Source organism: Gymnoscopelus microlampas (assembly GCF_963454915.1).
Source record: "Gymnoscopelus microlampas genome assembly, chromosome: 24".
Taxonomy (NCBI): Eukaryota; Metazoa; Chordata; class Actinopteri; order Myctophiformes; family Myctophidae; genus Gymnoscopelus; species Gymnoscopelus microlampas.
Genome location: NC_139961.1, coordinates 10,251,425 through 10,264,679, shown reverse-complemented (window position 1 = coordinate 10,264,679; position 13,255 = coordinate 10,251,425).

Below are 13,255 nucleotides of genomic sequence, written 5' to 3'. Positions count from 1 at the left end.
TGTGTGTGTGTGTGTGTGTGTGTGTGTGTGTGTGTGTGTGTGTGTCACGCACGCACGCACGCACACGTATGGTACATACATACATATGGATATATTTACATAAACATCACAACAAAATAACACTGCTCTGTACAACTTTTTTAGATAAATTAAATGAAGAGTTATAATCTGTTAGCGTATCGAAATCGGCCAATATTGGCCGAACAATGCCATATCTGTATCAAACCGATCTAAAAAACAAACCCGATTATTTTCACCGATATCGATGACTGCAGTGCTGATGCAATAATAATACCGTCAATGGCTTTTGTACTTGCAGTCTGCCTGTCTCGGTCTCTTTAAGAGAGTCAGCCCTGCCTTACCATAGCCCTCCTCAGTCCTCACACACACGCTGCCTTTATCTCACAGAACAGCAGGCTGTTGCATGTGTTGGTGAGAGAGAAGCTTATAGTAGTCAAAAAGCCAATTAAGACAGTGATAAACTAAACAATGATTGTATTTATGGTAAGCTTGGAACTCAATAAACACCATATAAGGTTTCCCCATTCAAGCTGTCAAATGAATGACAAACACAGAGTGTATAAAATCATAGTACATACTGATCTTTATTTAATAAAATCTATGAGGTTAGAAGAGCAAAATATAGCAGGACAAATAGACAATTACTGATCAACATTAGGAACCTGGGCAGTCCAGCGAACCCTAGCCCAACCAGGGCTAAGCGAACCCTGTCCAGTTGGGTCACACCATTCTGCACATAGTATTCATCTAGGCTACGGATGTAATAACTGATGCTCTGTCAGGATAAAACTGTGCTCAGATGGGAAGCAGCCAGATTAAACAAAATACAATAACTAAAAAAACACAAAACCATATAAACTAATAGGGACAATAAACCATGGGGCAGCGGCAGACAACGCCTTGGAAACCTGTGTTACATATCAATGTCAATAATACATCACAATTATTCATTAGATTTAGAATGTTGCCATGGCGTGTGCCTATCTACTACTATGGTCCACTGATCATGCCACAGCAGCTCTCAGCTCACAGCCTGTGCCAAGCCCTACATAAACAAATGCAATTTAAAATACAAGTATAAAATCGATGAACGTTACAAAATTGCTGCACATATAAATGTTTGCCTACCAATGTTCCTCCCCAGCTCAGCGTGACGGCAGGTGATTTCAACACTCATTACCGCACCGCTTAGCTTCCTACCCGATAGTTTTATACTAATCATTAGGCATTGGTTGCAGCTGTGAACTGACGCCGGTACACACCGGCTGGGAGGTCCCACAGGTTACACATATGTGTATCACACACAGTGTAGGAAATTGTGATTGGGAAAGCTTAGGCAGGCTGCATTGTTTAGAGCAGAGGCTATATACTGTAGGCAACAGACAATAATGAATAACACTTATAACAAACAAGATTCAATGATCTAAGTTTCATATGCCACATAACATAAATATACATTAGCCTACTAAATGTTTTGTGTTATACAACAATTCAAATAATTCTGTAATAAGCAGATGGCTTATTATAGCATACAAATATGATGTCATAGTTTAGTTTGTTACTTAAAAGTCAGTCAATTGTCTTTCATATATATATTAAATCAATGTATTTAATCCATAAATATTTTTCATCACAGTAGGGTTAGTGGGGAGGGGGGCTTACCATCAACTTTCACCAGCAATACAACATTTTTAAATTAAAAGATTCAGCAATTAGCTCAATATAAATATGATATATAATAATGTAATATATCGGTATTGGAATTGGTATCGGCCAATATGACCCTGCAAATAATCGGAGATCGGATATCGTCCATAATTTCGTAATCGTGCATCTAGATATACCAGAGTAATGAAAACAGGAATAGCACACTAGAATAATGATATTTTTCACCAACCTGAATGAGACCATACAGTTAGGCTATTAGTCCTTCTGTCGTCCAGCTTCCAGGACATTTGACTCTTAGTCCAGCAGCCAGCCAGGCTATTTAAGCAAGCTTTCTGGTCTTTTCTTGTAAATGGCCTGATCTACTGGAGCACACACACACACACACACACACACACACACACACACACACACACACACACACACACACACACACACACACACACACACACACACACACACACACACACACACACACAGGCTTTCTGCTCTTCCTTGGACCTATGTGGATTACACCAGGGGCAAGTGACTTCGGAGAGGCCGGCCATTTGAAGGCCCTCACAACCAACTTGTAAGTTGTACACATGGCTACCAAAGATAAAAAATGAAAAGTTTACTTCTGTAGTCTATAGCTGAGAGATGGTCTGCTCTAGCTTATGATATTTTAGCACTTTGGTTGGAGAGGTCGGCTGAAAATAAAACTACAGCCGACCTCGAGAATGAACACCTCCCTAAGGTTTCCAACAACAATGAGATCAGGGGTCTTAGCTGTAATGTTAGAGAACACAGAATCGTCATTACACAAGCTAAACATGTTCGGCTTCACGGTGGTAATATCAAGTCAACTATTCTGTCATGCCTACTTCTGTAGGGACCCTTGTATACATGGCAACCATTTAAGATGTGGGACATGGTTTTGTTCATGACCATAATGTAGTACACACACACACACGCACGCACGCACGCACGCACGCACACACACACACACACACACACACACACATTTTACGCGTCTTGTATTAGTAAGGTGGTAGGACAAGAATGACTGACGTTTCCATGTGAATTACATCTTCCTCAGAGTTAGGCAGCAGTTGCACATAGTAGCATTAGAAGTGGTAGGAGAATCAGCAGCTGTAGAATAATTAACAATACAGTAGCCTATAGTAGCAGTAATAGCACTAGCAGCAGTAGGAGTGGTTGTAGTGCAACAGCAGTAGTATCAGGACTAGAAGTAGTAGGCATAGTAGCAGTAGCAGCAAAAGCCATAGTAGTGGGATGGATTGAAAGAATAATGGATAGAGGTAGGCATGGATAAATGCAGAGACGGAGGGAGCAAGCAGGACCTCAAGGTGAACTGTGGTCACTGGTCAGGCCCTTAGACCCAGTGTGGAGGGCCTCAATGTCAATGCACAGGGCAATGAGGAGGAAACAGAACCAAGTTGGGAGTGGGACATTCACATTAACACACCTAAGGCACCGTGTCCACTGAGACTTTTTGTCCCGGCTGAAAACGCGGCGCTCCCAAATATAAACAATTAAAAACATGCTCTGCGCTCAGGAAAAAACATCTTGGTGGACATGTGGCCTAAGTGTTTACTTTGTCCACCACTCCCACTCCCACAGATAACATTGGTCTCATAGTAACAGAAGGCAGATAGTTGCATACTTTCACTTTCATTTGTGTCAGGGGGTCATTTCTTAGAAATGGCCTGATCTGCTGGAGCACGGGATTGTACACATGCTCTCTCTCTCTCTCTCTCTCTCTCTCTCTCTCTCTCTCTCTCTCTCTCTCTCTCTCTCTCTCTCACTCACTCTAGCACACATGAGGTCGAGCCGAGTCAAATTCGTCAATAAATAACACTGTATATAATGATTACATAATGGACGTTATATTTAACTTAAAATATCATAATAGTATGAATATTACTATTTAATGTAATAATAATAATAATAAAAATTATTATTATTATAGTTGTTGTTATTAAACCACATCAGCATTCGCTGTAAGTGATGGGGGCCTCTGCTGTTGTTAGACAACATTTGGGAAGAAACACAATATTTACTAAAGAATGCATTCACACACTTTTGGATAAAATATATTTCATATATAAATTAAAAGAACGAGAGGCAGTGGCTCAGGAGGTAGGGCGGTTGCTTGGGAATTAAGGTCATGGTTCAGCGCCCGGCTCCCCCTGTGTGAATCTGTCCTTGAGCAAGGCACTGAACCTCTGACTGCCCCCGATGAGCAGCTTGGTGCCTTGCATGGTAGTAAAGGTGTCAGTGATGGCAGCCTGCAGTATGGAGCTGAGAAGCAGAGGAAGTGAGAGGCTATAGGGACCAAAGTGCAAACAATGGATGTTAACCGATTAAGACCGGGAATGCATCTGTGTCATTTTAGATTTCTTTGGGTATTCAAAAATAGCAGATATACAAGCTCATAGAGCTATAAGCTTTAGATCTGCTATTTTTGAAAATTTGTGAAACAAATCTTTGAATATATATTTTTAAAGTTAACATTTGTACCTGTCAAATGTCTCAATAAATGTCTTCATTTTTTGCGAAAAAATACTTTCGCTATATCAGTGGTGCTCAAACCTTTTCTTGTCAAGGACCCCCAAAATGATATGTTTTTGGCCGATTTGAGTTAAAAATGTTGTTTCAAAAAAGAATATTCAAAGATTCGCATAAATGTTCAAGATTTTTTTTAAATAGCAGATCTACAAGCTCGTAGCGTGGCACTCGGTGCCGCACTACGAGCTCGTTGATCAGCTATTTTTGAATAGCCAGAGTATAAAAATAATAGTTATAGCTCAAATCTAAAATGACACAGACAGATGCGTTCCCGGATTGACTGAATGGGTTAAGACGTATAGTATGACAGTAAAGGCAATGAAGAGCAGGACTGCAAGCACCAGGCGAGATGAGACTGATGGCCTGGAGGCCGGGCTGTGTCAGGCAGCAGTAGCAGTTGTAGCATTAGCAGTAGGAGTAGGAGTAGTACTCATACAGAATTAGCAGCAAGTAGTAAAACAGTTACTAGCACTAGCAGCAGTAGGAGTGGTTGTAGTGCAACAGCAGTAGTATTATGCCTAGTAGCAGTAGCAGCAAAAGCCGTAGTAGTGGGATGTATGGAACAAATAATGGATGGAGGAAGGCCTGGATAAATGGAGAGACGGAGGGAGCAAGCAGGACCTCAAGGTGAACTGTGGTCAGGCCCATAGGCCCAGTGTGGAGGGCCTCAATGCACAGGGCAATGAGGAGGAAACAGACGTGTTACGCTGCGGCGCGTTCTATTCTTTGATTACCTGTTAAAGGTATACTGTATGAATACCAGCATTATTCATCATCGGTAGCACTGACCCAGTGATTTAAAGTCTTCTCTATACAACTGTAATATGTTCTTGTTTGTATCTATCTATCTATCTATCTATCTATCTATCCATCCCCCCCAAACGTACTTGCATTGTTGAGATGAACAATGCCAAAGAACAACACTTTTTCAGCATTCATAAGACAGTTACACAGGCCACTTTCACATTTGACATGCTAAACCTTTTTACAGTTGGGTGTGGATTCAGTAGCCTATTTTGTCTCTGTTTGATGCTAAAAGTATAAGTTGACTTTTGATATGATGTATTGTTTATATTAAGTAAGGAATTCACGGTGTAAGGTATGAATGTCTAGGTTATTGAAATGTTTAATAGCAGTTATCCTACAGCTTACTGTGAGAAATACTATGTGATTGCTTAAAATAATCACAATACATTTACTGTATGATGTTGGTGAGCTGCAATTGCCAAAATTAACTGCACTTAAAAGGTGACAATAACTTTAATATGCATACACATCTTGTTGAAAATGAAACATTAAAGTATGAATAGGAATGTAATTATGAATGTCTATTTTATTGATGCATGATCACCCAATGCTAAATATGGGTCCATGTTTAAAGCGTTTCAGAAATGCAATAATATGGTCTATAATGCCACCAAGTGGATTTAATTTGTACTGCATCTGAACCAAACCAAACAGAATCAGCTTTGGTACCGGGACTCCCTCTTTCCTTGGTGTTTTTCACCTTGATTGCGTCTAAACCCTAACATTTAACCTCACTAAAACTATGCCTAGCCCTAACTCTAACCTTAACCTCACAAACACTATGCCTAACCCTAACCTTAAAGGAGTAGTTCACCCCAAAAAATACTTTTTTTTTTTTATCAATTACGCACCCCATGAAGCCTTGAATTCATGTAATTGTTTTATTTTTTTTTGCATTCCTGAGCCAATAATTTGATGACCGGCAGACTCTCTGGTAGGAGACTCAATGGAGACTCTTTGAGTCTCCATTGAGTCTCGGTCATCAAATTATGTAATTGATAGAAAATAGGTCATTTTTGGGGTGAACTACTCCTTTAACCCTAACCCTAAACTCACAGAAATAATGCCTAAACCTAACCTCAAAACCCTGTCCGCCTGGGTGAAACACCGGGATCAAAGACACTCTCCCCCTTGGTAACATGTGTTCACCTTCCTGTCATATAGAGTCAGACAATAGAGAAGATAACCATAAAGATATCCAAAATCAGAGAGCAGAAATCTATTTCCACATGTAATAGATATTTTAGAATGCCAATGTGTTCTAAATCTTTTATTACTTGTATTTGGCCTCTGGAGTGTTAGCTTCACAGCAGGGGTCTTGTCACAACTCCTGTTCCTGTCATTCAACAACTATTCCAATGTCAATTTCCGCCCTATTCTCTTCTAGCTGGTTCAGCAATACAACATACAAGTATATGTGACTTAACCAGTCAGCATTATTATATATTGTACTGTCACTAATATAGCCTGTTTATATTCATCTCCATTTAAGGATAGCATCTCTGGGTATAAGAGGTGTCCATGTCAAGATGACTCTTGGGGGAGGCGGTTGCCCTGCTGGGGCCCGAGGTCTGGCCAGGAGGCCAGAGCTTTGATGCTGTAAATGCTGTTTCTCTGCCTGAATCTTCCTAATAAATTGTCAACACTTCACCCTGACTGGATATTCATATTTTCCATAATACATAAACTCAACAAAAAGCCAGAGGTTCTGTCACTTCTAATCTTTCAAGATTAAGTAAACTCAGTGGTTTAAGTCTCTTATTCTCATCTCTCTTCATTTCAAAGACCCACAATTTGATAAGTGATAACACCATGGACCCCTGTTATATTTTGTCTCTAGGACTCAAATTAATCACTTCTGCGTTTGGTGCAAATGCTACTGCTGTTATGACACCTGAATATCCCCACAGGGATCGATAAAGATTACATTTTATTTTATTGTCAAAGACAAAATGCAGTAAGTTAAATGCATCACAAGAAGGAGCAATACGAAATAATAATTTCAGTTCAACGAGGGACAGTAATGAGACATTGAGATTAAGTGAATCACTGTACACAATACACATTATACTGTACTATATATTTTCCTTGAAAATGTCAATGTTAATGAAATGCTGAACTCACAATATTTTATATGAGCAATGGATAACAACAACAAATTCTTTAAAAAAAAAACTTTTGTTTATTGGATTTCTAGTATACCTAAACACATACCATTGCATTGCCCCATATAACAATTTTTCTAAATAGACATGCTATTCCTACATGAAAGTACTGAAGTTATGAGCTTGATATCACTTGATAGCAACAATTATCTGTATTTGTAAGATGTACAATAAACTTTGAGAAATAACAATATTACAGCAGATAGGATCTTCACTTCTGTTTATACGAAAGAAGTGGCCTAACTGAAAACAAGCCCAAAAAAATAAAAACACAACCCTTAACTACCAATATTTAGCAAAAATAAGCCCAAAGTTGTTTATAATAAGCAGACATGGCAACACTGGTTGTTAGTGGTCCTTGGTGGCATGGTTCACATGGGTTCATGCTGCAACTCCCCCACCCCACACTATAATACAATGTTATTCTAATGAATGTAAAAAAGGAGAACCTGACATATTTAAAGTAATTTAATAACAAAATCAAAAAAGTAAATGCACCCTTAAGTGTCTTTGTAAATCATTAAGCCTACTCCAAACAAGATACAAGAGTCTTAATATTACATCCCATTATACAATTGTAAAAGAGTGAAATGATTGGGTTTTGGCTCCTTAATAGAGGCAGCAGCTTACTCTAATGGCTTAGTTATTCATGGAGGGAGGCTTCATTGTATCACACACTCTTCACGCTTTCTCCTCTCTTCCTCCTGTCTCCTCAGCTCTGCTGCTGAAAATAACCCTAACCCTACCCCGAATATAGTAGCTGTTGTTGAGCTGTTGTCGTTCCTCCTTGCCTCCCTCTCCCTCTCCCTCTCCCTCCTCATGCACTCTTGTTTCTCTTCCTCTCGTTTCCTCTCCTCCTCTCTCTTTCCGTTATCTTCTCTCTTCTCCCACACCTTCAGCCCAGCTGTTGCTACCTTCTCAAAAATAGCCAATGGGTTCTCTTGCGTTTTCGTCCTATCTTCCTCTCGTTTCCTCTCCTCCTCTCTCTTTTCGTCATCTTTTCTGCTCTCCCACGCATTCAGCCCAACTGCTGCTACCTTCCCCCAAATAGCCAATGGGTTCTCCGCATTCTTCCCCCTCTCCTCTTGCCTTTTCTTTTCTTCCTCCCTTCTCCTCCATTCTTGTTCCTCATATCTCTTCCTATCTTCCTCTCGTTGCCTCTCCTCCTTTCTCTTTTCTTCCTCTCGTCTTCTCTCCCACTCCTTCCTCTCCTCCTCTCTACTCAGTCTTTCCTCTTCACGTCTCCTCCTTTCTTGTTCTTCCTCCCTTCTCCTCCATTCTTGTTCCTCATATCTCTTCCTATCTTCCTCTCGTTTCCTCTCCTCCTCTATCTTTTCTTCCTCTCGTCTCCTCTCCCACTCCTTCCTCTCCTCCTCTCTACTCAGTATTTCCTCTTCACGTCTCCTCCTTTCTTGTTCTTCAGACCTTTTCATGTCCTCCTCTCTTCTCCTCTCGTACTCCCTCCTGTCCTCCGCTCCCCTCTTTCTCTCCCCCTCAAGCCGTCTGTATTCTTCCCCAAACATCTCCCTGTCTTCTTCGCACCTTGGTCTCTCATGTCTCTCCCCCTTTCTCTGGGCCTCTAAGTACATCTTATCTGTGTAATGCTGTCCACCATTGGCCTTTACCATCTTATCAATCTTAGCTAGCAGACTGGTCACCTGTGCCCGGTCGTCTATCTTTCTGTTGTCAAAAGCGTGGTACCTTCCCTCACACTCGCTAATTAGCTGTTTAAGTGCTGGGCTTTTCTCTATATAATCCTCCACCGGTATTTTGATGGTGTCTACATAAGTGAACAGAACCAATGTGTACTTCGAAGCCAGCTTGGAGAATTTCTCCTGAATCCACTTCGTGATCATCTGTTCCTCTGTGGTGAACCTCGTGCCCAGTCTGATCACCAGCAGGAAGACGTGGGGACCGGGTACGGTCATGTACACGCACTTCACAATCTCCTCCTTCAGCTCCTCGTTGGTCAGCGATGTGTCAAAGAGCCCGGGCGTGTCGACCACCATCACCTTTCTTCCCGACACTTTGGTTTCAAATTTCCTGCACTGCCTGGTCACCGATTCAGGTGAGGAATCCTCGACAAACTCCTCTGTGCCCAGGATGGTGTTCCCAGAGGCACTCTTGCCCACGCTGGTCTTACCCAGCAGTACAATACGCACATCAGATCCAGCTGCTGACACAAATGATATAAAGATATATGAACTACAACTGCTGCTCCTGAATGAACACAACTAAAACTAGAAAAAGTGCTCCTCGGAGCACAGGTCTCCGCCAGGTCAGGTAGGCTATTGTGGCCTCCTGGTGGCGCTATAATAGGCCAACGTGAAAAGGGTGCCATTTCTTCTTAGGCCTTGCACGACAATCGGACACTGACTGCATTCATGATTTGAGAAATGTTGTTAAAAACATGTGTTTCGCTAAATTAGACCTGTTGGTGGCGCTATAACAGGCCAATGTTAAAAGGTTGGCATTTGTTCCTCAACATAGTGTGAATGTGCGTGCAAAGTTTGAGCGCAATTGGACGGTGCGTTCATGATTTGCAGAATTTTGTTCAAAACAAGCCAATAATGCAAACTTTAGATGTCAATCTTAGCCAATCAGTATGGAATATGAAAAATCAAACACATCCGTCGTGATCCCATGACTATAGAGATCATGTGTACCGATTTGCGTGAAATTTGGATAAAATTGGAAGGAGTAGTATAAAAAAATGTGTTTTACACAAGTCGGCCTCCTGGTGGCGCTATAAAAGGCAGATGTGAAAAATGAAGGTCAAAGGTTTTTCCTTGACCTATAGGGAGTGTGCATACAAAGTTTTACACAGATCGGTGCAATTATAGGTAAAAACACGAATCGGCCTGTTATAGCGCCACCATGAGGCTGATTTGAAAATTTTCAAATGTTAGTTCTTCCTCGGCCTAATGGGAATGTGCGTGCAAAATTTCAAGGAAATTGCATTCTGTATTCATGATTTGAGGCATTTTGTTCAAAACGGTGCACTCCTGCAAACTTTGGAAGGCATTTTTAGCCAATCAGGATGGAATATGAGAAATCTGAAAGACCTGTTTCGTTTAATGACTATAGAGATACTGTGTACCGATTTGTGGGATTTTTGGACAAAATCTGTAGGAGTACTGTCAAAAAATGTGTTTTGCACAAATCGGCCTCCTGGTGGCGCTATAACAGGCCCCTGTGAGAAATTTGGGGCAGAGGTTCTGCTCTGGTATCCAGGGACTGTGTGTGCACAGTTTGGCTGCGAGCAAGCCAACAGTGCCGGAGATTAGCTGTACACAGACAGATCGAATGACGGACACACGGACGGACGGACGGACGGACGGACGGACGGACGGACGGACGGACAGGGGGTAAAACATATTCTCTCGCCATGCCTTTCGGCCTGGCGGAGACAATAATGACAGTAGTTTGTGCTCAAAGTAAAACTTTAGGCGGCGTTGGGAATGGAGGTGGGAGAGTGAACATGTTCCATTCCATTTAATTATTTGTTTTTCTAAACACAAACTTTTGCAATCATGTGTTACCTTTTTAGTTAATTAACAAAATTGACAACCAAGTTCACAAAAACATCTAAAACTTGAGTGAATTGCCGCTGACACATCATTTGTCATTAGTTTTTCACTTGAGCTGAATGATTGAAGGACATAATGAAAAGATTTTACACCTGCTGTAATACACCACCACTAGCCTATTAGAAGAATAAAGGAACACTCACCCATTGTGTTCCGTGTAGCTTTGTGTTCCACCTTATGTTGGTGTGCTGTGTACCTTAATCTTCTTTTACCTGTTGAAAAAACACAATGGTAAAATGATTTGAATGAATGAATGAATAAATCAATAAAAATACACACACACACACACACACACACACACACACACACACACACACACACACACACACACACACACACACACACACACACACACACACACACACACACACACACACACACACACACAGACAGACGGGGCATGTCGTGGTGAAGAAGAAGAAGAAGAAGACAATATTGGCCCACCCTAATGTAAACCAATAGTAGGATTGAAATGAGTTATATTCCTATGGTTGCCACTCCTTTCTCTTTCCAGAAATGTGTCTCAGTCTCACCCTGCAACCATGGACGCGTGGCTTGCTTTTATTTTACACAACATCTCAAATACCTACTTCATATTTATGAAAAGCAAACGGAATCAATCAAATCAAATACTTAAAGTTGACATTTTATCGAGTGGCAATTGCTATAACCTCCTCTAGCCCATCCTTTTGATAACCTTGCTGTGTATACTTAGATGCTGTATGCTTTGATATGCTGTTTTTTGTTTTATTGTTGTTTAACAGTTTTTTTTTTAAATCAGTGTGATCTAGTATGAGAGTGATGACACTAGACTCCCATTGTAAGAATGGAATGCGTATAAGTGCTCTGTCTATCTCAATGAGATAGTTCCTATGTTTGGAACTACAGCCCATAGCAGCCCGCTTTGCAGCGAGATCAAATCGTGACGGAACTCTCTCTCTCCATGGGTCTGCTTTTGATCATTTTCTTTTGCTTTAATTCGTTTTCCTTCTGCTCTGTTTGCTTGTTTTTAACTTGTTCTTGTTCAGCACTTTGGTTCGACCTCGGCCGTTCAACATTTTGGTTCAGCCTGCTAAGCGCATTTAAAAACAGCATTGCTGCCAAAACATTTACATTCATATGGAATACTGGCAATCCAACAGCACGAGAACAAAAAGCACAAAAAACTAAAGCGCCTACACCTGTTTTGTGGCACCATAGAATTCAGTCAACATGTGTTAACCTATTAACCCATTAACACCTGAGGCAGATTCTAAACCGGTGGTTCTTTCAAGATTTTTTTTTATTTTAAATAGCAGATGTACAAGCTCCCAGCTCTTTTTTACTTGAACAAATTGAACGAAATGTGAGATATACCAGAGTATTCACATAATAGAAAGACAGACTATAATAATAATATTTTTCACCAACCTGAATGAGACCATACAGTAGTAGAACACAATCAGTGCCTGTTCCCTCTGTCGTCCAGCTTCTAGGACAGTTATCTCTTAGTCCAGCAGCCTGGAGACTTATATAGGAGAAGCAAATGATTTTCAGTTTCAATATGACAATATACAGTGCCAACAGATCTATTACATAAGGGGTGGCTCTAGTATAAATGTTCCTTAATTTTGTTCAGAACAATCTTTATTAGTATGTACTTTGGTCGCTACAACAACCATGTGTCTGCAGATTCTGATCCAGATAATGGGTGTCATTGTAAATGTGCGTACCATAAGCCCTGAAGCTCGCATGGGCAGCCTGAGGCCCTGGCTCTCGCAGGTTCGATTCCAGGCGTGTGGTGTGGCTATTCTGATGGCAGACCCCTGACCAGTGTTAGTGCCAGTCTGCATGTTATGTTTGTGATGTCCACCGCCCGCCCGCCTACACGCAATTTTAATATGATATTTGGATCCGTCGATCCATCTGACTTCACACCAGGCACCGCACCCGCAGGTCCTCAGTGATACACACGGCTAGTTTGATCCTGGGTGCCACACAGGGACACCATTGTTCCAATCTGTAATTGCTGAAGCCCACCCCCTCTGTGTTCCTATATTGGCTGAGCTTTAAACAGAAGCAATTCGTTCCCCACTCTGATAATTTCTTTGCCCCTACCTCCCGAACGCAAGGTCGCACAGGTATGACAGTGGACCTGGGTGCCACGGGCGCACTGTTGCTCCAATCCTCACTAAACTTGACACAAACACTGTTCAGGGGTCTGCCATGACAATAGTCACACCAGGGGCCATGTCAGGGTCCCTGGGGGGCCACAAGCACAAACCGCTGCTCCAATCATCACCAAACATGGCACAAATGTTGTTCAGGGATCTGCCATGACAATAGTCACACCAACAAAATAAATAATTGCACACATGTGGGGCACTACAGCAGTGTTACAGCAGTTTCTAACATTTAAAATGTCCATAACTCTAGTATTTTTTGAAAATCTAGTAG